We start from the raw sequence: 23947 nt of genomic DNA on the forward strand, positions 1-23947 counted from the left end.
GCTCAACTGTGAATGGTTCTGGTGCACCAATAAAAGGTGTCAAGGTAAACCAGCTTGGATTTTGACAGAAACAACTTGAATTGTTGCATCTCGTTGTGTTGTTGTCCTCTGGTGTCTAGCTAGTTAGTTAACATTGGTCCTTTCCTAAATGAGCCATGGATGGAGATAGGGATTCGGACTTGTGGTTTTACTTAATTCTCCGTACTGGCGAATGATTAAAACAGCGATTCTGATCCAACCATTAAGTCATACATTGCTGTGCCCCGGCCTGAGAGGATGGAAGTTCAATGTGTAGCTAGATGTAGAAGGATAATGTTAACTAGCTAACCTTGCCCATGAATGGAAGTTAGGCTAGTGAGCAAGCATTTTAACCAGGTAGCCTCAACAACAAAATATAAAAGTGTGTACTGTATGACAGAGTGATAGACCGTGTACTGTATGACAGAGTGATAGACCGTGTACTGTATGACAGAGTGATAGACCGTGTACTGTATGACAGAGTGATAGACCGTGTACTGTATGACAGAGTGATAGACCGTGTACTGTATGACAGAGTGATAGACCGTGTACTGTATGACAGAGTGATAGACCGTGTACTGTATGACAGAGTGATAGACCGTGTACTGTATGACAGAGTGATAGACCGTGTACTGTATGACAGAGTGATAGACCGTGTACTGTATGACAGAGTGATAGACCGTGTACTGTATGACAGAGTGATAGACCGTGTACTGTATGACAGAGTGATAGACCGTGTACTGTATGACAGAGTGATAGACCATTTTGTCAACATGAAAGAGAGGAGGGTGTCATTGGCGTTTCTCTACAAGTAGGGTGAGTCAACATGTTTTTTCTACTTGCACGAACGCGCACGCACGCACGCACGCACGCACACACACACATAAATCAGGACCATGAACCACTCTTTGCAATTTGCTGAAAACTCTCTGTGGTTCTAAATCAATAGTTGTTTAGTGGTCCGAAAATGTCGGAAACATTAACTTGCTTGACCATGCTGTAGGTCATGTAACTGTCTGTTACATACAATATGCTTTGTGGACTTAACCGGACAGAAGTTGCTCTCTGGTTTTGTGATAAAACAAAGGTGTGGTTGAATTTATTCTGCCACTGTGTCTTCTTATTGTCTCGACCTTTAGGCCTAAAGCCTATATCAGGGTCACAAGGCATATGAATTAACAGGTTATAGAGCAAAACATTATTACAACACATAGATTGTATTGTATTTTTCTGTCTTCCCCAGTGAATTTACGCACACACCTCTACTGGTGTGACCTCATAATAGGCGTGGATGCAATTTGGACCCCCAAGCTTTAGGCTTCTGTAGGACTGAACCTGCCGAGTTGATGTATGAGCTTCGGAATGTTTTAATTATAGGCTGTGCCCAGGCTTTTCTCCGTTTATTTCACCATTTGTATCATGTTAAATATAAACCATTATCGACAGCAACCGTCAGTAAAACCCACATACATTTATAACTGTCACTTTAGTGTTCGTTTTCTTCCATTTGAAGCTTACATTTTGCATCATTTTTGCGTCGTGTGTAAAGGTTCTCCGAACCAGTTTTTTTATGATTCATACATACTTTCCTAACCCTAAAATGTGCCTAAATAATCTACAAAATCCGAGTATTTTTTATATTCTGAACCCGTTCTCTCGATGTATTCTAGTCTGTCGAAAAAAATCTAATTAAAGGTACACCGTACTTAAAGGCTTAAAATATATGTACTGAAAACGCTATTTAATGAAAACTCCACCAGAAAATCTGTTGGCCAGCAAGTGGGAGTGTTTTCAGCGGTTGAATTACATTTATTCAGCGCACGCAAGGCAACCACGCCTGCAAAGCCCGTTATGCAACTTAATAAGGTAAAGTCTGAATAGAAACTATGAGCAGTGCGTAGGAAAGGCGTGCATAAGAAATGCGTAATTTCATAAATTGGAATAGTGCCCTTAGTGAATACACCCATGCACTTCTTGAGTTCACATGAGGTGCGATCAGTTTATCTCGTCCGTTGCACCGGGGCATGTATTCAGAAGAAAGGTGTGCCGACAACGATTGAACCAGTGGGTAACATTACGCAACGGTGCGCCGGCCAAGTTATATCGAGCGCACAGCACTGAGCAAAACGGACCACCACCTTTCTGATCCATGTCGCCAGAAAACATTTTCAACTTGAACTTTGATTTATCCCAACATTTATTTAGTTTCTATGCTATTGTTGCACGTCATTTTTACTTGACTGACTTGTCGAAACAGACTATTTTCTTTATTTAGTGACATCTTTACATAATTCCGATGCACGTCTTCTAACGTTGTTTCATCACGCGGATAATAATAATAATCACGATAATGTGCTGTCAGTCGCCTTTACCAATAATACCCTACCTCATAGCCCTGTAGCCTATAACATCACATCACATTGGATCATTCATATTGATTAGGCTAATTAATATGAATCAACACCAATATACAATTGTCAAAGACTCCAGCCACCCTAGTCATAGACTGTTCTCCCTGCTACCGCACGGCAAGCGGTACCGGAGTGCCAAGTCTAGGTCCAAAAGACTTCTCAACAGCTTCTACCCCCAAGCCATAAGACTCCTGAACAGCTAATCATGGCTACCCGGACTATTTGCACTGCCACCCCACCCCATCCTTTTTACGCTGCTGCTACTCTGTTAATTATTTATGCATAGTCACTTTAACTCTACCCACATGTACATATTACTTCAACTATCTCAACTAGCCGGTGCCCCCGCACATTGACTCTGCACCGGTACCCCCCTGTATATATAGCCTCCCTACTGTTATTTTATTTTACTTCTGCTCTTTTTTCTCTCAACACTTTTTTTGTTGATGTTTTATTTTTACTTTTTTTGTTAAAAATAAATGCACTGTTGGTTAAGGGCTGTAAGTAAGCATTTCACTGTAATGTCTGCACCTGTTGTATTCAGCGCATGTGACCAATAAAATTTGATTTGATTTATAAATAAGACTAAACTCATCATTCTTGAAAGTTGAAATCAGTATTGTATTAACTTTACATTTCTGTAGATGTCTTACCCCTAAATCATCTGTCTCTCTATGATAGCCTAACTTCTCCAGAACACTTTTCTACATTAAATTGTAAAAGAAAGCTACAAACCTCCGATGTTTTTGTCTTCTACCTGTAACGTCCATTTCTTCCTCTACTTCCTTATACTTCCTATGTTGGGACATGAGGTGGAGGGAGGGGAGAGGTAGAGGGAGAGGTGGCGAGGTGGAGGGAGGGAAAGAGGTGGAGGGAGGGAGGGAGGAGACAGGGAGAGGTGGCGAGAGGGAGAGGTGGAGGGAGGGAGAGGTGGGGGGAGGGAGGGGTGTGGGAGAGGTGGGGGGAGAGAGGAAGAGGTGGGGGGGATGGGAGGGAGGGTGGAGGGATGGAGGGGGTGGAGGGAGGGAGGTAGGGAGAGGTGGAGATTGAGCATGGTGCAATATCAAAAGTAGTGCACTATATAGGGAAAAGGGTGTCATTTGAGAGTACGTACTCTATACACTGTGTAGTAACATAGGACCTTAGAGCTTATTGACATAGGATCTGTCTCTCTCTCTAACACACACACACACACACACACAAACACACACACACACACACACACACACACACACACACCTTAACAGAGGTGACTACACTGCATTTACAACTTGCGGTAACTCTCTGTGGTTCTAAATCAATAGTTGTTTAGTGATCGGAAACATTAACTTGCTTGACCATGATGTAGGTCATGTAACTGTCTGTTACATAGAATATGCTTTGTGGACTTAACCGGACAGAAGTTGCTCTCCGGTTTTTCTGATAAAACAAAGGTGTGGTTGAATTTATTCTCCCACTGTGTCTTCTTATTGTCTCGACCTTTAGGCCTAAAGCCTATATCAGGGTCGCAAGGCATATGAATTAACAGGTTATAGAGCAAAAACATTATTACAACACATAGATTGTATTGTATTTTTCTGTCTTCCCCAGTGATTTTACGCACGCACCTCTACTGGTGTGACCTCATAATAGGCGTGGATGCAATTTGGACCCCCAAGCTTTAGGCTTCTGCAGGACTGAACCTGCCGAGTTGATGTATGAGCTTCGGAATGTTTTAATTATAGGCTGTGCCCAGGCTTTTCTCCGTTTATTTTACAAGTTGTATCATGTTAAATATCAGCCACTATCGAGAGCCACCGTCAGTAAAACCCACATACATTTATAACTGTCACGTTAGTGTTCGTTTTCTTCCATTTGTAGCTTCCATTTAGCATCATTCCATTCTGTTTCCCTTTCTTTCCTCTGTCACGTCAGTTGTTCCTGAGGGTCGTTAGCATTAGGCTAACGTTGGGCAAGAATTTAGGACATGTAGCCTGTTTGAATCATTATGGAACTCAGACCACACGTAGCAGGTTAAACCTGTAGCCTGGTTCACGGTTCACGACGACCGAACCGGTTTCATACAGTTCCATGATTAGTGAGAATTAGGGTAAATGTATAGGACCCCCCTATTCAACCCCTATTGTACACTTTTTTTCCATCTTCCAATATTTCTGAATAGAAACTATGAGCAGTGCGTAGGAAAGGCGTAATTTCATAAGTTGGAATAGTGCCCTTAGTGAATACACCCATGCACTGCTTGACTTCACATGAGGTGCCAACAGTTTATCTCGTCCGTTGCACCCGGGTTTGTATTCAGGTGTGCCGACAACGATGCGGAACATTACGCAACAGTGCGCTGGCCAAGTTATATGAAGCGTACAGCACTGAGCAAAACGGACCACAGCCTTTCTGATCGGTGTCGCCAGAAAGCATTTTCAACTTGAACTTTGATTTATCCCAACATTTAAATAGTTTCTATGTCTATTGTTGCGCGTCATTTTTACTTGACTGACTTGTCGAAACAGACTATTTTCTTTAGTGACAGCTTTACATAATTCCGATGCACGTCTTCTAACGCAGTTTCGACATACGGATAATAATCACGATAATGTGATGTCAATCGCCTTTACCATTAATACCCTACCTCGTAGCCCTGTAGCCTATAACATCACATCACATTGGATCATATTGATTAGGCTAAGCAATATGAATCAACACCAATGTACAGTACAATTATCATTCTTGAAAGTTGAAATCAGTATTGTATTAACTTTACATTTCTGTAGATGTCTTACCCCTAAATCATCTGTCTCTCTATGATAGCCTAACTTCTCCAGAACATTTTTCTACATTAAATTGTAAAAGAAAGCTACAAACCTCAGATGTTTTTGTCTTCTACCTGTAACGTCCATTTCTTCCTCTACTTCCTGATACTACCTATGTTGGGACATGAGGTGGAGGGAGGGGAGAGGTAGAGGGAGGGAGAGAGGGAGGAGAGGGAGGGAGGGAGGAGAGAGGGAGAGGTGGGGGGAGAGAGGGAGGGAGGAAGAGAGGGAGGGAGAGGTGGAGGGAGAGGTGGGGGGAGAGAGGGAGGGAGGGAGGGAGGGAGGGAGGGAGGAGAGGTGGAGATTGAGCATAGTGCAATATCAAAAGTAGTGCACTATATAGGGAAAAGGGTGTCATTTGAGAGTACGTACTCTATACACTGTGTAGTAACATAGGACCTTAGAGCTTATTGACATAGGATCTGCCTCTCTCTCTAACACACACACACACAGAGACACACACACAGACACACACACACACACACACACACACACAGACACATACAGACACACACAGACACACACACACACAGACACACACACACACACACCCACACACAGAGACACACACACAGAGACACACACACACAGAGAGAGACACACACACACACACACACAGAGACACACACACACACACACACAGACACAGACACAGACACACACACACACACACAGACACACACACACACACACACACACACACAGACACACACACACACACACACACACACAGACACACACACACACATACCTTAACAGAGGTGACTACACTGCATTTACAACTTGCGGTAACTCTCTGTGGTTCTAAATCAATAGTTGTTTAGTGATCGGAAACATTAACTTGCTTGACCATGATGTAGGTCATGTAACTGTCTGTTACATAGAATATGCTTTGTGGACTTAACCGGACAGAGGTTGCTCTCTGGTTTTGTGATAAAACAAAGGTGTGGTTGAATTTATTCTGCCACTGTGTCTTCTTATTGTCTCGACCTTTAGGCCTAAAGCCTATATCAGGGTCACAAGGCATATGAATTAACAGGTTATAGAGTGTAGTGTATTAAGATTATGTCTTTGTTAAATGTTTTTCATGAAGAAATGGAATGTTGGTTATGTTAGTATCAAAAGGCAATGTTTAGTATAATGTCACATATAATAGACAGGAAGTGTGTTGTAAACTGGTGATTGGCCAGAAGAGGGAGCCCATCTTGTTGCATTGTTTATAAATAGGGGTACACGAAGAAGATAGGGCAGAGCAGCCATTAGAATTGGAGGACACTGCTCTCCAGACCTCGCGAGTCTGTCACCCATGCTGAAGCTTGTGATCTGAATAAACCTTATGATCAACGTTCAGTATGAGCAGACTCCTTTTGTTCATCAGCAATAATTGCCACCACTCACTCGATACGACAAATGGCGAGCTTGCCAGGAGGGGTTTTGCAATCCTTCTTTGCTGCATTTGGAGTCGCCAAGCTAACTCAAGCTAACTTCGGTCTGGAGTCATGACCCAACTAAACGCAGCTAAGTTGTTGGTTTTGTTACTGCTTGTGTACACTGGAGGAATGTACCATTATGACCGTGCCTCAGGTGGTGTTTTTGCTGATGATTGGGGTCTGGCTAATCATTATACAAATTTTAAAAATAGCGCAAAAGTGGTTAGAGTTTAGGGATTGTTTATAGAGATGTGTTGCTTGAATAGTAAGTCAAGAACAGTCGGGGCCAAGATATGTATACAATTTTAGAGCATTGCAGGTTTAGATAAGCCCTCGTGACGAGCGGGGCGACCACCAGGGTGGGCCAAAATCCTGGCAACGCATTATGAGTTTCAGGTTCAGTCTGGGACTGGGGGTTGGTGGGACATTTCTTGGGGATGGCTTGCTCAACTTCTGTTCGACGGGATAGTTGCATTGGGGGGGATCGCTCGTAGAAATAGCCATACCCATGGCAGAATAAATTTAGGACAAACGAAACAGTACTCAATTAAAGACGCAATGCGGGTTTGTTACATGTTGTAGGCCGCAGTTGGCTAAAGGCTAATGCTAAGGCTAAATGCTAAATGTGTGTTGTGTCACATTGTACCTAAGGCTAAAGGCTAAGGCTAATTGCTAAATGCTAATTGTGTTGCGTGCTACATGATAACTTTAACCTTAGAGGTCCACTGCGATGGATTCAAGCCTCTTAAACTTGTTTGTATGTGGTGGAACTGAAAGTTCTACGCAAATGTGAGCTCTGTTATGTGTAATTGTGTGAGTATAAGGTATAAAATAGTGACGCTGTAGCGTAATGCTATCGGTCTATTGTGTGGTAAGCATGGGCTTAAGGGGATGTGCGCATGTGCTTGATTTTACGGGGCTAAAACTACGACATGAGGTCGCGCTGAGCCTACAAACCAAAATGGTGGGTTAAGGTCATAGGTCCCATTTGGCGTTACCCTGCAAGGGGGAAATGGACACAGACAAGAGAGGAGAGATTTTAACATGAGTATTCTAGTTTAAACGGCGATGGTTAAAGATGAAACTTGTTTTGTGACCTATTGAATTTATACATTAAATATATGTTGGCGAAGTATAATAAATTGAATTAAATAATTAAATAACGGATTAAAATAAAATAATGTTTTTGAGCGATCTATTTAGTTCTGAGTTTAGTCTTAGAGTGAATAATGTAGAACGAAGGAATATTGAATGGTTGGAAATACTCAGTGATGGCATTAACTACTAAAAGCTGTTTCTGTGTCTTTGTCCCTTGTCATGAGAGACAGGAGAGAGGGGGAGCGAGGAGATACAGGAAGTGATCACGTGACGCGGCAGAGGATCAAGTCAAAAAACAAAATAAGGTTTTGAGACTGTTACAAGATATGTGATGTTATGACAATTTTACATAGGCTTGGTAAATACTATTTCATAAAAAATTGCATTTTGGAAGCTTTGTGTATCACTGGGGTTTGATTACAGATGTGTTGGGAATCAAGGATTGACTATTCTGTAAATTTAAGATAATCAGAGCTGATAGAGCAAGGGGTTTATGGGAATTGGAGTAATGATAGGGTTAGAGGCTTTGTTTTTGGGGGATTGCTTTGAAGTTGACTAACTACATTTACTTGCATTTGATGGGTTGTGGTAATATAGCCACCACTAATGGATAAATTGGTGACATAGGATATAGGAATAAAAATTGGTTTGAATTATTCATGATTTTTAATTGATTTATTTGGAGTTTTTTGGGGTTGTTAGGGTTATATTAATAATTTAAGGGGGGAAGTCATAGGCTATACAGTCTAAAATAAGATAGTTCACAAGGAAGGGGATTACACCGATTGATATAGGGGTAAAATAGTAATCCTTTAATTAAAGTAGTGTTAGAAAGTAGGGTTAGAAAAACTAATGGCAGAAGTTAGTACACCTTTCTCACATACGGATTCAGCAAAAAGTACAGCTTAGGGATGTTTATCCTCAGCTTTCAGTGATCATCCAGCAGGGTGATTATGGCATCAGAGATGAAGATGAATAATAGATAGAGGACAAGTAGAAAAGACGATGAAGATGGATCAAAACTCCAGAAGGAAGAAAATGTGAGGTCTGGAAGAAAAGAGGAAGGTTAAGGAGGATGGAACTTAAAGAAGATGAGGATGGTGAAGATGAGTGATGATGAAGAGGTCATGCATGGGTGGATATGACTCTGTGATCAGAAGGAAGTTGGCAAGAGGAAAAAGAAGGATACACGAGATTTGATCTCTGATGGAAGTTGAAGATGAAGATGGCGATGAAGATTTGGAGATTAAAGGGGCTTTATGTTCAAGAGGATTTTATCCTACAATGACTAGCAAAGAAGAAATGGATATATAGACCAATGCTTATCATGCCTGGATAAAGCAAATAGTTTAGAAGTAACACAGCTGAAGATACAGAAGAGGAGAAACTGCTGAGAGCATCGATGAGAGAAGAAGAGAAAATAGCCAACAATTGAAGTAAAAACAACCGACCATTAGAAGTGATAGTGAATAGGGGAAAACTTATCCGGGTTCAGCCTAAAGAGGTTAAACATCTCACTAATTGATAACGAATTAGGATAGGGATTTGAGGTAGTAAAACAGTTAATTACTCTTAAGGTACTAATATTAGAAGATATTGTTATTGCAGTGTTGGGAAGAGATGCATTGTTTAAATTGAATTGTACAATAAGATGTACACTAGACGACTGGGTTTTTGGGAATCATTTGCTTAAAAACGATAATATCATAGGAAGGATGATAATCTATTGTTCTGTCTATTAGACAATCTGTCTGGGAAAATAAAGTTAAAAGGGGTGACTATTATTCTGGGTTACATTCTTACACTAAGAGATTTCAGGCTAGGCTAAAAGGTGTTTAGTCGTTTGCCAAGTGTGTGTAATGAGTCAGAAGCAGGTGGGGAACTTTCCAATCACATATTCTGAAATTTGGTGGTAAAGAGATTTTGTGGATAAATCAGGGGAAAAGGTTTTAAATGTTATGAGAGAAAACATTAGATTAAAATAAGTTAGGGGTAGATTTGGGTTGAAGGAACTCTGAGACAGTAAGCTAAGTTTCAAAGTTAGTAGTAAGACAGAGAGAGAAGTGGTGAATGACATTTTTAGAAGTTTAGTGGGAAGATATGGTAGGAGTTTAGATCTGTTAGGAGCAGATGCATTGAGAAAGTATGTGTTGCTGAATGATAAGAGAAGATTGAGGGTGATTGAGTATCTATATTTACAGTTTCCAGCAGGAAGATCAAGGTAATTATAGGTGTATTTTGTGTAATCAAAAGTTTGAAAGTCAGGGATTTAGAGAAAGGACTGAGATTTGGGGAAAAAGTGACACTAGTGGTGATAGATGGAAGTACAAGCAGAGACATCTTTTCTTTGGGGAAAACTAGGAGTAACTAAGGACATTAACACTTCAGTTTATTAGAACAACAGGGAGAAGCAATTTAATTCTTTCAACATTGATAGTTATTAAAGCCATAAATATATCGCATTTGGTTATAAGGGAACCAATACAGCACCAATGTTAGGGAAAGAATACTTATTAGGGATTAGGATGGGGACGTTCCTCCCATATGGAGAGATAATTATGGAGAATAAGTATTGTTATCAGGACCAGGAGTAAAAGCTGTTGCACCTAGTCAAAGGAGGGATAGTTTGTACAACGATATGAAGTGGAAGATGTTAGGAGTGACTGTTCACTTATGGTGCGTAATGTTACAGAGAAAGGTCAGGGAGAATATATGTATACTTATCTAGTGCAAGCATTAGAATTTGTTCCGGTTAAGAATTATTGGTTAAAGGGCTATGTAATTCGTAAAGTGATGCCTATAATGGAAGATTTGAAATCTGTTGAAGTTCCACAGTCACCGAGGGAGTTCAGGAAGAGTAGATTATAGTAGTCACTCCAACAGTAGATAATACACAGAGGATAATGGGAACTTTTGCACTAGAAGTAATTAGGGTTGATACAGCAATTAAGTCAACTACTTTAATGGTAACTTTGGAAGGGATTAATGATACGATGGCAATAGCAAAAGAGGGAGTATGACATCGACAACAACTTTTCTGAAATTAAATGGGGAATTTTAGACTCATGGGTTATGTTACGGATGGAGAGTGCTGTCAATGATAGTACGAATGGGGTTAAAATAGGAGAACAGATAGTAGTAGAGAGAATATAGATTCATCATGGAGGACAGGATGAGATCTTTGATTTTGATGACAGACAAGGAGAGGTATCTGATCAGTACCGCTTGTTCTTCTGTTGTGGAAATTAGAGATAGATTAACTCATTCTGTAAGATCAGTGAGGAATCTTGAGGGTCCATGTCTGTTGAGAATTCCAGCACCAAACATGTTAGACGGTCGCGCGGCCTCTATCAGGTATGGGTCAGTCTTATGCTTTGTCATGACTGTGGTATTGGCAACAGTCATTGACAGATAAAATAATGTCGTTGTCAGAACAGTGGTTTAAGCCTAGGTTTAAGTGTTCTTGGTTAAATGAATTACCCTATGGGAATTGTTAAATGGGAAAGGAAAATTAGGTAACAACGGAACCCTGAAGTATTCAGGTGAAACATTGAGGGCTAAAAGTTGTTTTTGTTCTAATAAAACATATGAGGTAAAGGGTATGTTTATGGGAATATCAGATTGTGATGTTATATGATGACTTTGGATAAGCACGGACAAAAGGTTAGAGAGGACAAATATGTTACTTTTTTATGTACCAGGTAGTAAGATGAGCAGGACTTTGATGGTTAAATGATTAGCTTTTGACTGACAATGTGACTATGGGGATTTTTGAGATATTTGGAGGGTTTGTGGTGATAAAATATATATTCTTACATTATGGATGGATAGGATTTTGTTACATGTCAACGTTGAAGCTTCCATATGAGGTTTTTACCATTATAAGAGGGATAGCACCGGACAAGCTAGAGATAGGGTTAAAAGGGTGACATGTCATAGTCTTCAAGCCTATCATTGAAGGATGAGTTTAAGGGAGAAGGGGGGACTTTATTCATGGTATGGTGTAACATTTGGGAAGATCATAGTGATAAATATTAGTTATACTTTGAGTCCAGATAGTTCAGATAATATCACTGGGGTTATAGATGCATTATAAGGGATGTGTTTGGGAGATCTGAGAGGATTTGGTTGCAAGATCAATTAGGCCAGTAGGGGCAGTGATGGGTCAGATTTTAGTTTCAGCTTTGATAACACTGTGTGATGTTTGTAATTTGTTACTGACCTTTGAGAAAGCTATGATATTGAGATAGGTTGGAGAGTGATGCCTGGAGACAACACTCAGATGCCGGTGTTGACTGTTCCTGATCTGGAGGAAGATGGATGGACTACTGATGGATAAATATCATTTTTTTTATTTTTTATGAGTTGATTATTTTTCAAATTTTTTTCAATATTAGGGTGATGTTGGTATGATTTATGAATCAAAGGGGGGAATAGGTTTATGTGATTCATGCATCATTTATATATCATTTCTATATTCTTAGTTGATATTGATGTTCAATTTGAAAGTGTTTTTTTGGAAAAGATACTGTTTGGTTTCTTTTCTTTTCTTCCAGAAGCATTTGGGGGAACATGTGGAGATTGAAATACTCAAACAAAGACAATATGAAGGGACAATATGACTGGAGGAGATGAAACAAGGAGGGTGTGGCCGATTCCATCATCAACAGTCCATTGGAAGTCGAGACTACAGGGAGATGAAGTGTAGTGGATTACATTCCAGTGTTTGCAATGACATATAGACATGTGTAATACATAATTGTGTCATATTTTTAGGTATTAATTTTTGTAGAATGATGTTTGATGTTATTGAATACATGTGAGGATCTTAGATGTTTTTGTTTATTTCGTGAATGTTTAGGGACAGGAGTTTAGGCAGGGAGAGGTTCATTGATTGATGGATGGATATCTGAAAAGATGGCTGCCGGACAGTTTTTCGCTCTTACACTCCATAGAGATTTGTTCATATTTCATAGTAATGTATTCACACTTCATAAACAGTTATTTCATAGAAAGGTATTTACACTCTAGAGGAGAATGTTTTTGGTTTAATGTTAAAGATACTCAATAAGATAAATTGTTACTAGTCATAATCCTGTTCTGTTTGTTTTCGAGACGTTTAGTTCGTCTCGAAGGGGGGAAATGTAGTGTATTAAGATTATGTCTTTGTTAAATGTTTTTTATGAAGAAATGGAATGTTTATGTTAGTATCAAGGGGGAATGTTTTTAGTGTAACGCCGCATACAACAGACAGGAAGTGTGGTGTAGACATGGGGATTGGACAGTAGAGGGAGCCACCCACATCTTGGGAGGTTATATATACTGGAGGAACAACGCCGAATGGGCAGAAAGCATTGAGATTTATTTGGGACTGCTTCTCCGGATCTCCGCGGGTCTGTTAACTTATGCTGTAACCTCGTGGTATTAATAAAAGCCTCTAAAACACGATACAGCTTAAGTGGATTCTTTGATCGACAGCAATACCCACCAGCATTCGACGCGATACCACATTAACAACTACTGAAGACATTGGCTCTAATCTGTGCTGTGCCTTTACATTTAGAGAAGATTAACAACTACTGAAGACATTGGCTCTAATCTGTGGTGTGCCTTTACATTTAGAGAAGATTAACAACTACTGAAGAACCTTTCACTTCTCTCATAGACTTCTCAAACCCCGGCCTGGTCTGTTTGGTCTCTTTTCTCGATGTTGCGCCTCTGGGGTTAGAAACTCTATGCCTACAGTGTATTTGGAAAGTATTCAGACCCCTTGACTTTTTCAACATTTTGTTACGTTACAGCCTTATTATAAAATGGATTAAATAAATAAAAATCCTCATCAATCTACACACAATACCCCATAATGACAAAGTGAAAAGTTTTTTTTTTTTTTGTGCAAATTTATTAAAAATAAAAAACAGAAATACCTTATTTGCATAAGTATTTAGACCCTTTGCTATGAGACTAGACATTGAGCTCAGGTGCATCCTGTTTCGATTGATCATTCTTGAGATGTTTCTATAACTTGATTGGAGTCCACCTGTGGTAAATTCAGTTGATTGGACATGATTTGGAAAGGCTCACACCTGTCTATGTAAGGTCCCAACAGTTGACAGTGCATGTCAGAGCAAAAACCAAGCCATGAGGTCGAAGGAATTGTCCGTAGAGCTCCGAGAAAGGATTGTGTCGGGGAAGGGTACCGAAAAATGTCTGAAGCATTGAAGGTCCCCAAGAACACAGTGGCCTCCATCATTCTTAAATGGAAGAAGTTTGGAAATACCCAGACTCTTCCTAGAGCTGGCGGTCCGGCCAAACTGAGCAATCGGGGGAGAAGGGACTTGGGAGGTGACCAAGAACCCAATGGTCACTCTGACAGAGCTCCAGAGTTTCTCTGTGGAGATTGGAGAACCTTCCAGAAGGACAACCATCTCTGCAGCACTCCACCAATCAGGCCTTTATGGTAGAGAGGCCAGACGGAAGCCACTCCTCAGTAAAAGGCACATGACAGCCCGCTTGGAGTTTGCCAAAAGGCACCTAAAGACTCTCAGACCATGAGAAACAAGATTATCTGGTCTGTTGAAACCAAGATTGAACTCTTTGTCCTGAATGCCAAGCATCACGTCTGGAGGAAACCTGGCATCATCCCTATGGTGAAGCATGGTGGTGGCAGCATCATGCTGTGGGGATGTTTTTCAGCAGCAGGGACTGGGAGACTAGTCAGGATTGAGGGAAAGATGAACGGAGAAAAGTACAGAGAGATCCTTGATGAAAACCTGCTCCAGAGCGCTCAGGACCTCAGACTGGGGCGAAGGTTCACCTTCCAACAGGACAACAACCCTAAGCACACTGCCAAGACAAAGCAGGAGTGGCTTCGGGACAAGTCTCTGAATGTCCTTGAGTGACCCAGCCAGAGCCCGGACTTGAACCTGATCGAACATCTCTGGAGAGACCTGAAAATAGCTGTGCAGCGACGCTCCCCATCCAACCTGGCAGAGCTTGAGAGGATCTGCAGAGAAGAATGGGAGAAACTCCCCAAATACAAGTGTGCCAAGCTTGTAGCATCATACCCAAGAAGACTCTAGGCTGTAAATGTGATATTTCCGTTTTTTAATTTGTTATAAAGTAGCAAACATTTCTAAAAACCTGTTTTTGCTTTGTCATTATGGGGTATTGTGTGTAGATTGTTGATGGGGGGGGGGGGGGGGGGGGGGACTATTTAATCCATTTTAGAATAAGGCTGTAAAGTAACAAAATGTGGAGAAAAAAAATCAAGGGGTCTGAATACTTTCCGACTGCACTGTAAATATGTTTTTGGGGGGATGCCACTTCTTGCCACTAGGGGGCAGTAATACATAAGGTAATGCATCAGGCGATAGGTCAGGTTAGGTTTAAATTATACATTGGTTAATGGACCAATAACAAACCTCTCTACCAATAAAGAGCAATAGTAATAGTGTATTTATGTAGGTACTAACTCCGCCATGGTTCATTGGACAAAGCCTATGGGGAAATGAATGGAATTGATGTAGTGTGGTTGGATAAAAGGCTGTCAATAAGGTCTGTGGTAAACACAGGCTTACAAGATCTTATACGTTTTGTTCTATGAGATCATCTTCATCAGCTAACGCCATTTTGTGAAATTTGAAGCATTTATGTAAATCAGACTTTTATTTTTATTTTTAAACACAAAGGCTTCATAATTCATAAAGGTCATGTTAACTGATTGATATCTCATAGAACAAGACATATCAAACTGCATTGTTGGTTAAGGGGCTTGTTAGTAAGCATTTCACTGTAAGGTCAACAACCTGATGTATTCGGCGCATGCGGCAAATAACATTTGATTTGATCTACTAAGCCTTTGTTAACCTCTGACCTTATTTTCAGCGTTTATCCCCAAACCCCTATTCTTTCCCATTAATTTTCCCCATAGGGAAATATACCATAGCTGAACGAACCTGAGGTAACTCATTTCCATTTTTTTTAGGACTACAATCTGGCCAGCTCTATAAAACAGCTAGTTTTCAGTGTTCCCCTCCCCACCTAGACCACTCGCAGACAGTCCTAAATTCTTGCTTGATAAATAGTTTTTTTTTGCTAAAAAAAGCATTTTTTTTCTCCATTTGAATGGAAATCTATTACAGTAAAGTACTTCATTAATTGTTAACCAGAAATGATTTGATATTGATGTAAAAATGCCTGCATTGGGTCTTTAAAGCTAGAATCCTTAGTTGCTACATCCATTTTTGGACTATGAATTAATTATATACTGTATACTGATTCATTCTTGAAGTACCTGGTCAATATAATGGATAATCTGAGAGCAGCCACTATAGTACCTGGTCAATATAATGGATAATCTGATAGAGCAGCCACTATAGTACCTGGTCAATATAATGGATAATCTGAGAGCAGCCACTATAGTACCTGGTCAATATAATGGATAATCTGATAGAGCAGCCACTATAATACCTGGCCAATATAATGGATAATCTGATAGAGCAGCCACTATAGTACCTGGCCAATATAATGGATAATCTGATAGAGCAGCCACTATAGTACCTGGCCAATATAATGGATAATCTGAGAGCAGCCACTATAGTACCTGGTCAATATAATGGATAATCTGATAGAGCAGCCACTATAGTACCTGGTCAATATAATGGATAATCTGAGAGCAGCCACTATAGTACCTGGTCAATATAATAGATAATCTGAGAGCAGCCACTATAGTACCTGGTCAATATAATGGATAATCTGATAGAGCAGCCACTATAGTACCTGGCCAATATAATGGATAATCTGATAGAGCAGCCACTATAGTACCTGGCCAATATAATGGATAATCTGAGAGCAGCCACTAGAGTACCTGGTCAATATAATGGATAATCTGATAGAGCAGCCACTATAGTACCTGGCCAATATAATGGATAATCTGATAGAGCAGCCACTATAGTACCTGGTCAATATAATGGATAATCTGATAGAGCAGCCACTATAGTACCTGGTCAATATAATGGATAATCTGATAGAGCAGCCCCTATAGTACATGGCTAATATAATGGATAATCTGAGAGCAGCCACTATAGTACCTGGTCAATATAATGGATAATCTGATAGAGCAGCCACTATAGTACCTGGTCAATATAATGGATAATCTGATAGAGCAGCCACTATAGTACCTGGCCAATATAATGGATAATCTGATAGAGCAGCCACTATAGTACCTGGCCAATATAATGGATAATCTGATAGAGCAGCCACTATAGTACCTGGCCAATATAATGGATAATCTGATAGAGCAGCCACTATAGTACCTGGCCAATATAATGGATAATCTGATAGAGCAGCCACTATAGTACCTGGTCAATATAATGGATAATCTGATAGAGCAGCCACTATAGTACCTGGTCAATATAATGGATAATCTGATAGAGCAGCCACTATAGTACCTGGCCAATATAATGGATAATCTGATAGAGCAGCCACTATAGTACCTGGCCAATATAATGGATAATCTGAGAGCAGCCACTATAGTACCTGGTCAATATAATGGATAATCTGATAGAGCAGCCACTATAGTACCTGGCCAATATAATGGATAATCTGATAGAGCAGCCACTATAGTACCTGGTCAATATAATGGATAATCTGATAGAGCAGCCACTATAGTAACTGGCCAATATAATGGATAATCTGAGAGCAGCCACTATAGTACCTGGCCAATATAATGGATAATCTGATAGAGCAGCCACTATAGTACCTGGCCAATATAATGGATAATCTGATAGAGCAGCCACTATAGTAACTGGCCAATATAATGGATAATCTGAGAGCAGCCACTATAGTACCTGGCCAATATAATGGATAATCTGATAGAGCAGCCACTATAGTACCTGGTCAATATAATGGATAATCTGAGAGCAGCCACTATAGTACCTGGTCAATATAATGGATAATCTGATAGAGCAGCCACTATAGTACCTGGTCAATATAATGGATAATCTGATAGAGCAGACACTATAGTACCTGGCCAATATAATGGATAATCTGATAGAGCAGCCACTATAGTACCTGGTCAATATAATGGATAATCTGATAGAGCAGCCACTATAGTACCTGGTCAATATAATGGATAATCTGATAGAGCAGCCACTATAGTACCTGGCCAATATAATGGATAATCTGATAGAGCAGCCACTATAGTACCTGGTCAATATAATTGATAATCTGATAGAGCAGCCACTATAGTACCTGGCCAATATAAGGACAACGTGGCAGGTTAGGAGAACTAACACAGCAGGTTAGGAGGCAAACTAACACAGCAGGTTAGGAGAACTAACACAGCAGGTTAGGAGAACTAACACAGCAGGTTAGGAGAACTAACACAGCAGGTTAGGAGAACTATCACAGCAGGTTAGGAGAACTAACACAGCAGGTTAGGAGAACTATCACAGCAGGTTAGGAGAACTAACACAGCAGGTTAGGAGAATGAACACAGCAGGTTAGGAGAATGAACACAGCAGGTTAGGAGAATGAACACAGCAGGTTAGGAGAACTAACACAGCAGGTTAGGAGAATGAACACAGCAGGTTAGGAGAACTAACATAGCAAGTTAGGAGGAGAACTAACACAGCAGGTTAGGAGAAATAACACAGCAGGTTAGGAGAACTAACACAGCAGGTTAGGAGAACTAACACAGCAAGTTAGGAGGAGAACTAACACAGCAGGTTAGGAGAACTAACACAGCAGGTTAGGAGAACTAACACAGCAAGTTAGGAGGAGAACTAACACAGCAGGTTAGGAGAAGTAACACAGCAGGTTAGGAGAAGTAACACAGCAGGTTAGGAGGAGAACTAACACAGCAGGTTAGGAGGAGAACTAACACAGCAGGTTAGGAGGAGAACTATCACAGCAGGTTAGGAGGAGAACTAACACAGCAGGTTAGGAAGAGAACTAACACAGCAGGTTAGGAGAACTAACACAGCAGGTTAGGAGGAGAACTAACACAGCAAGTTAGGAGGAGAACTAACACAGCAGGTTAGGAGAACTAACACAGCAGGTTAGGAGAAGTAACACAGCAGGTTAGGAGAACTAACACAGCAGGTTAGGAGGAGAACTAACACAGCAGGTTAGGAGGAGAACTAACACAGCAGGTTAGGAGAAGTAACACAGCAGGTTAGGAGAATGAACACAGCAGGTTAGGAGAACTAACACAGCAGGTTAGGAGGAGAACTAACACAGCAGGTTAGGAGAACTAACACAGCAGGTTAGGAGAACTAACACAGCAGGTTAGGAGAACTAACACAGCAGGTTAGGAGAACTAACACAGCAGGTTAGGAGAACTAACACAGCAGGTTAGGAGGAAAACTAACACAGCAGGTTAGGAGAACTAACACAGCAGGTTAGGAGGAGAACTAACACAGCAAGTTAGGAGGAGAACTAACACAGCAGGTTAGGAGAACTAACACAGCAGGTTAGGAGAACTAACACAGCAGGTTAGGAGAACTAACACAGCAGGTTAGGAGAACTAACACAGCAGGTTAGGAGAACTATCACAGCAGGTTAGGAGAACTAACACAGCAGGTTAGGAGGAGAACTAACACAGCAGGTTAGGAGGAGAACTAACACAGCAAGTTAGGAGGAGAACTAACACAGCAGGTTAGGAGGAGAACTAACACAGCAAGTTAGGAGGAGAACTAACACAGCAGGTTAGGAGAACTAACACAGCAGGTTAGGAGGAGAACTAACACAGCAAGTTAGGAGGAGAACTAACACAGCAGGTTAGGAGAACTAACACAGCAGGTTAGGAGGAGAACTAACACAGCAGGTTAGGAGAACTAACACAGCAGGTTAGGAGAACTAACACAGCAGGTTAGAAGAACTAACACAGCAGGTTAGGATGAGAACTATCACAGCAGGTTAGGAGAACTATCACAGCAGGTTAGGAGAACTAACACAGCAGGTTAGGAGAACTAACACAGCAGGTTAGGAGAACTAACACAGCAGGTTAGGAGGAGAACTATCACAGCAGGTTAGGAGAACTAACACAGCAGGTTAGGAGACTGAGATTAAGGTTAGGAAAAGGGTCAGGCTTAGCTAAAATGCTACATTTGTCAACAACTGTTGTCCCCAACGCAACCACTAGACAGAGCTGTAGGCCTACTCCATCTAGCCACAACGGTAGAAATGTAAACAAACCATCGGGGTTGTGCCTGTTGCCATAGAAATAGAGGACTCATCAGGGATATAACCGGTTTTAGCATGGACATTGCGCTTGAGGCTTTCCACCATTTTAAAGTAGTCAACTGGATGGGGATTCCTGTGAGTTGGGAGCAATCAGCCAATGAAGAAGAAGAAAATGTACTACTTTAAAATGGAGATAGCCTGAATGGCTCTGCCCATGCTGTCCCAGATGCTATAATGGCACAGATACAAAGATGAGTCCCTTTATCTCTATGGCCTGTTGTTCACACACATATCTGCCCTCTCATTGGCTAGATGGTCCCATCGGCTCTCGCCTCCTCCCGCCTGCCTTCCATCTTTGAGGACATGCATCCTCCCGCATGCCTTCCATCTTTGAGGACATGCATCCTCCCGCCTGCCTTCCATCTTTGAGGACATGCATTTCCGTTGTTAGAGCGGTCACTTGAGTATCTTCTCAATATAATAGACAATCTTTGCTTGTATGCAGGAACATTGGTACATTGTGGGAGGCTGTCTAGAGCAGGGTTCTTCAATTCCGGTCCTGGAGGGCCGAAACACCTCTGTTTTTCATCCTCTCCTTCTAATCAGGGGCTAATTCAGACCTGGGACACCAGGTGAGTGCAATTAACTACCAGGTAGAAATAAAAAACAGAAGTGTTTCGGCCCTCCAGGACCGGAATTGAAGAACCCTGGTCTAGAGAGACTACTGATGAACAAGCTAGCCCTATTTGAAACATCGCCATCTCCTGGCAGCATTTACCAGACAGATTCAGAAGCTTGAAAACCTCATTAGATTTTTTGCCCCAAAGTATAGAAGGAAAAAAAACTAACTGAACATAGTTTATGATTGTTTTTATTTTATTATAGTTTTGGAGTCAATGATAATAGTTTCAGTATAGTTTTAGTTTTTCAAATGGGTTTCTTAATTATTGTATTATTTTAGGTTCAGATTTGGTAACATAATTACGAGTTTTAATCAGTTAATAATTCAAAAATAAAAATGTATATCAGTAAAAACACTACCTAATTGTTAGATCTACTTTTACTTGTTACGTCTGTGAACTTTCATTATCCTCCCTCCTGATGAGAAGAGAAATTAGAAAAGATCTTAAATATACTGTGTGTGTTTTTGTGGTAACGGAATTACAAGGCAATGTTTCTTAAAAACTTACAGAAGGCAACTAATTTATCCCAAACTAAATATAAGTGTTGCTATTAGTTGGCTATTAGGGGTCTTCACTTTAACATTATTGTGTTTTGATGTATTTCTAATACCTTTTTAGACTTTTTCTGGTAGATGTTTTCGAAGACCTATTACTTATGCATCATTTTTAAGATGGAAAATGGTTGAAAAATGTATCTATGCCTTCTAATTTCCCCAAAACACAGACTCTTAAGCTTTCATTTGATACCCAATTTGATATTCTCCTATGACCTTCACATGTTGGTGCTCATGGGTCCTTTTACATGGAAATTACCTTATGCAGAAAAATGTCCAATGATGGAAAATATTGTTTGTCTGGCAAGTGCATTTGATAGTGCCTGAGCTTGGGTGTACTCGTTAGTGAACACCGTACCAAACCGTAGCAAAATGTTTCAACAACAAGACTTTTCTATTGGACAAATTCTGGTAGGTCCCTAGTGGTGGGATGGGCAACTTTGATGGGGGTGGGTGCCACAAAAAAAAACAGAACTCATCATGGGGTGCCGCAGTGTCTCTGCGTACCCACATCCATAATAGTTTTCATGTTCATTTCCTGCAATTCTACACATTTCGCCATGAGGGCGGAGAGAATATTTCGCAATTTTCTAACTCATTTCATGCAATTCTACACATTTTGCCAAAGGGTGGAGGCAAATGTTTGCCGTTTTTAATATGATAACTGACGATCAATGGTCCCCACCCGCGGTCTGTAATTCAGTAACCTACCAATCTAAAAACAAATGTAGCTGACATGGGCTAATTGAGTGACTGCTGAGGCACAACCACATTTCCAAATTGCACCTCGTGTGTTCTATTATTCTAACGGTCAACAGCAAGTTGAGACCCAGACTGAGTTCCAAAACAACGTCTTTTATTATTGGTCCGCGGGACTACAAAAGGTGGGTCGCGGCCCGCCAGTTGCCCATCCCTGGTTTAGTGAATACACCCATGCAGCGCTTGAGTTCCCTTGAGGTGCGATCAGTTTATCTCGCCCGGGGCACCGGGGTTTTGCATTCGGAGAAAAGGTGTGCTGCCGATTCAACCTGTGGTTAACAATGCGCGTACGTGAGCCGGTAAATTATATCGAGCGCACCTGCGCCAAACGGACCACCGCCTTTCTGATCCGTCACCAGAAAGCTTTAAACTTAAAATTTGATTTAGCCCTACATTTAAATAGTTTCTATGCACATTGTTGCACGTCACTTTTACTTGACGAGACATACTATTTTATTTAGTGGACAGCTTTACATAATTCCGATGCACGTCTTCTTTCAGGAAGTGAAAGTGCGCCGTTTCCAAAGTCTTTCACGCGGATAATTATCACGATAATGTGCTGTCAATCGCCAATAACAATAATACCCATAATCATAGCCCTGTAGCCTATCACATCACATTCGATCTTATTGATTAGGCTGATCACTAACTCCAATGTTAATTAGCCAAAATTATCATTCACGGAAGCTGAAATCAATATTGTAATAACTTGGCGGATGTCTTACCCCCCTAAATCATCTCTCTCTTTATGATAGCATAACTTCTCAATAAATAATAGAGTCTACATTAAATTGTACAAGAACGCTACAAACCTCTTAAACATGTTTCCTCGACGACAACGTCCTCTACTTCCTTATACATGTATTTCCTATTTCAAACTAGTGATGGGGTCGTTCGCGAAAGAACGGCTCTTTGCGAACGGATCTTTTTTGGTGAACGTCGGGAATCGAATTGCATCGGTGAAAGAGCCGTTAATTTGTTCTCCCTGATTTACATGCAGCCAGGAGGTGCTTTTTGAGCTCAAAACAACGATCACCCGCAGATAAGTTACACAATAATTATCTAAAGAGGGTGAATCCTTACTGCAGAAACAGTAAATAGTGGGGAGAGCGCGTCATTCTGCTCCAGGCTTATGTTTGTAGTGCGTTAAAAATAAACTTATTTTTTAAGCAGGTGATCTAATAATTTATCCAGGTAAAAATGTATTTGAACGCGCATTTCACTATCTGACGTAATGGTAGTCTACCGTTTGACCTTTATATTGTAGATTTGCAATTAAGCATTTTAAATGAAGAGCCATTTGGGAGCCAAATGATGGCTCTCTTATGTGAACGGAGTCAAATGAACCGGCTCACCAAAAATACTCATAGGTTTATAGCCTATTATATATTGATATTTAGGTAATGTAAAGTCTCCATACACTTAAGGCAAGTATCCAGCCGATACGTTCATATTCTATCTAGTAAAAGTCGATTTATATTTTGTATTTCTTGATTTAATTAAATTAGGGAGTGGTCGAAATGCACGCAATTGTTCACAATGGGGGAGGGTCATGATCTTTCGCTTGGTCTCAATCACATGATCCATGGCCTCTACTGTAGGCCTAAGGCTATAGGAAGAGAATGCTCGGAGAAGAACAGCGCCAAGTTCCATTTCTAAGAAAATGTACTTCCTTTTCCGAGTTTTTGCACTGCTGCTGGGATGGTGTATACAGTGTTACACAGTGCAATGGATAGGTTATCCCAATCATGAGCCCTGTCCTACCCTGCTCTTGCTGATGTAAACCCCGGTGTGCTTCCTAATCAATGGATGTGCTGTGTACCGTGGGACTTCAGGAGGCGAGTCAAAGGCTTCTAACGGAAAAATAAATTTAAAAAAAGGTTTAAAAAATGCAATATCTGTGTGCGCGGACTAGTCTTACTTACTTCCTGTTCAGTTTGAGAGGGAGTACGTGAACATGAGAAGGAAGACAGGAGGTAAGCTCGCTACTGCTGTAAT

At 40.7% G+C, this 23947-nt stretch overlaps 1 protein-coding gene across 1 annotated transcript in view; it reads right to left on the minus strand.

The window, feature by feature from the left end:
* Window positions 1–22802, minus strand: part of LOC311125370 (uncharacterized protein) — a gene marked incomplete at its 3' end in the record, with an annotated part of 35396 nt that extends 12594 nt beyond the window's left edge. The window contains exons 1-3 of the mRNA XM_084199419.1: window positions 22762–22802; window positions 5289–5348; window positions 3165–3224 (exon numbers count right to left, since the gene is read on the minus strand). The remainder of the gene's footprint in view (window positions 1–3164; window positions 3225–5288; window positions 5349–22761) is intronic.
* Window positions 22803–23947: the final 1145 nt, after the last annotated feature.

The sequence above is a fragment of the Coregonus lavaretus genome, assembly GCF_964263955.1.
Source record: "Coregonus lavaretus genome assembly, contig: HAP1_SCAFFOLD_558, whole genome shotgun sequence".
Taxonomy (NCBI): domain Eukaryota; kingdom Metazoa; phylum Chordata; class Actinopteri; order Salmoniformes; family Salmonidae; genus Coregonus; species Coregonus lavaretus.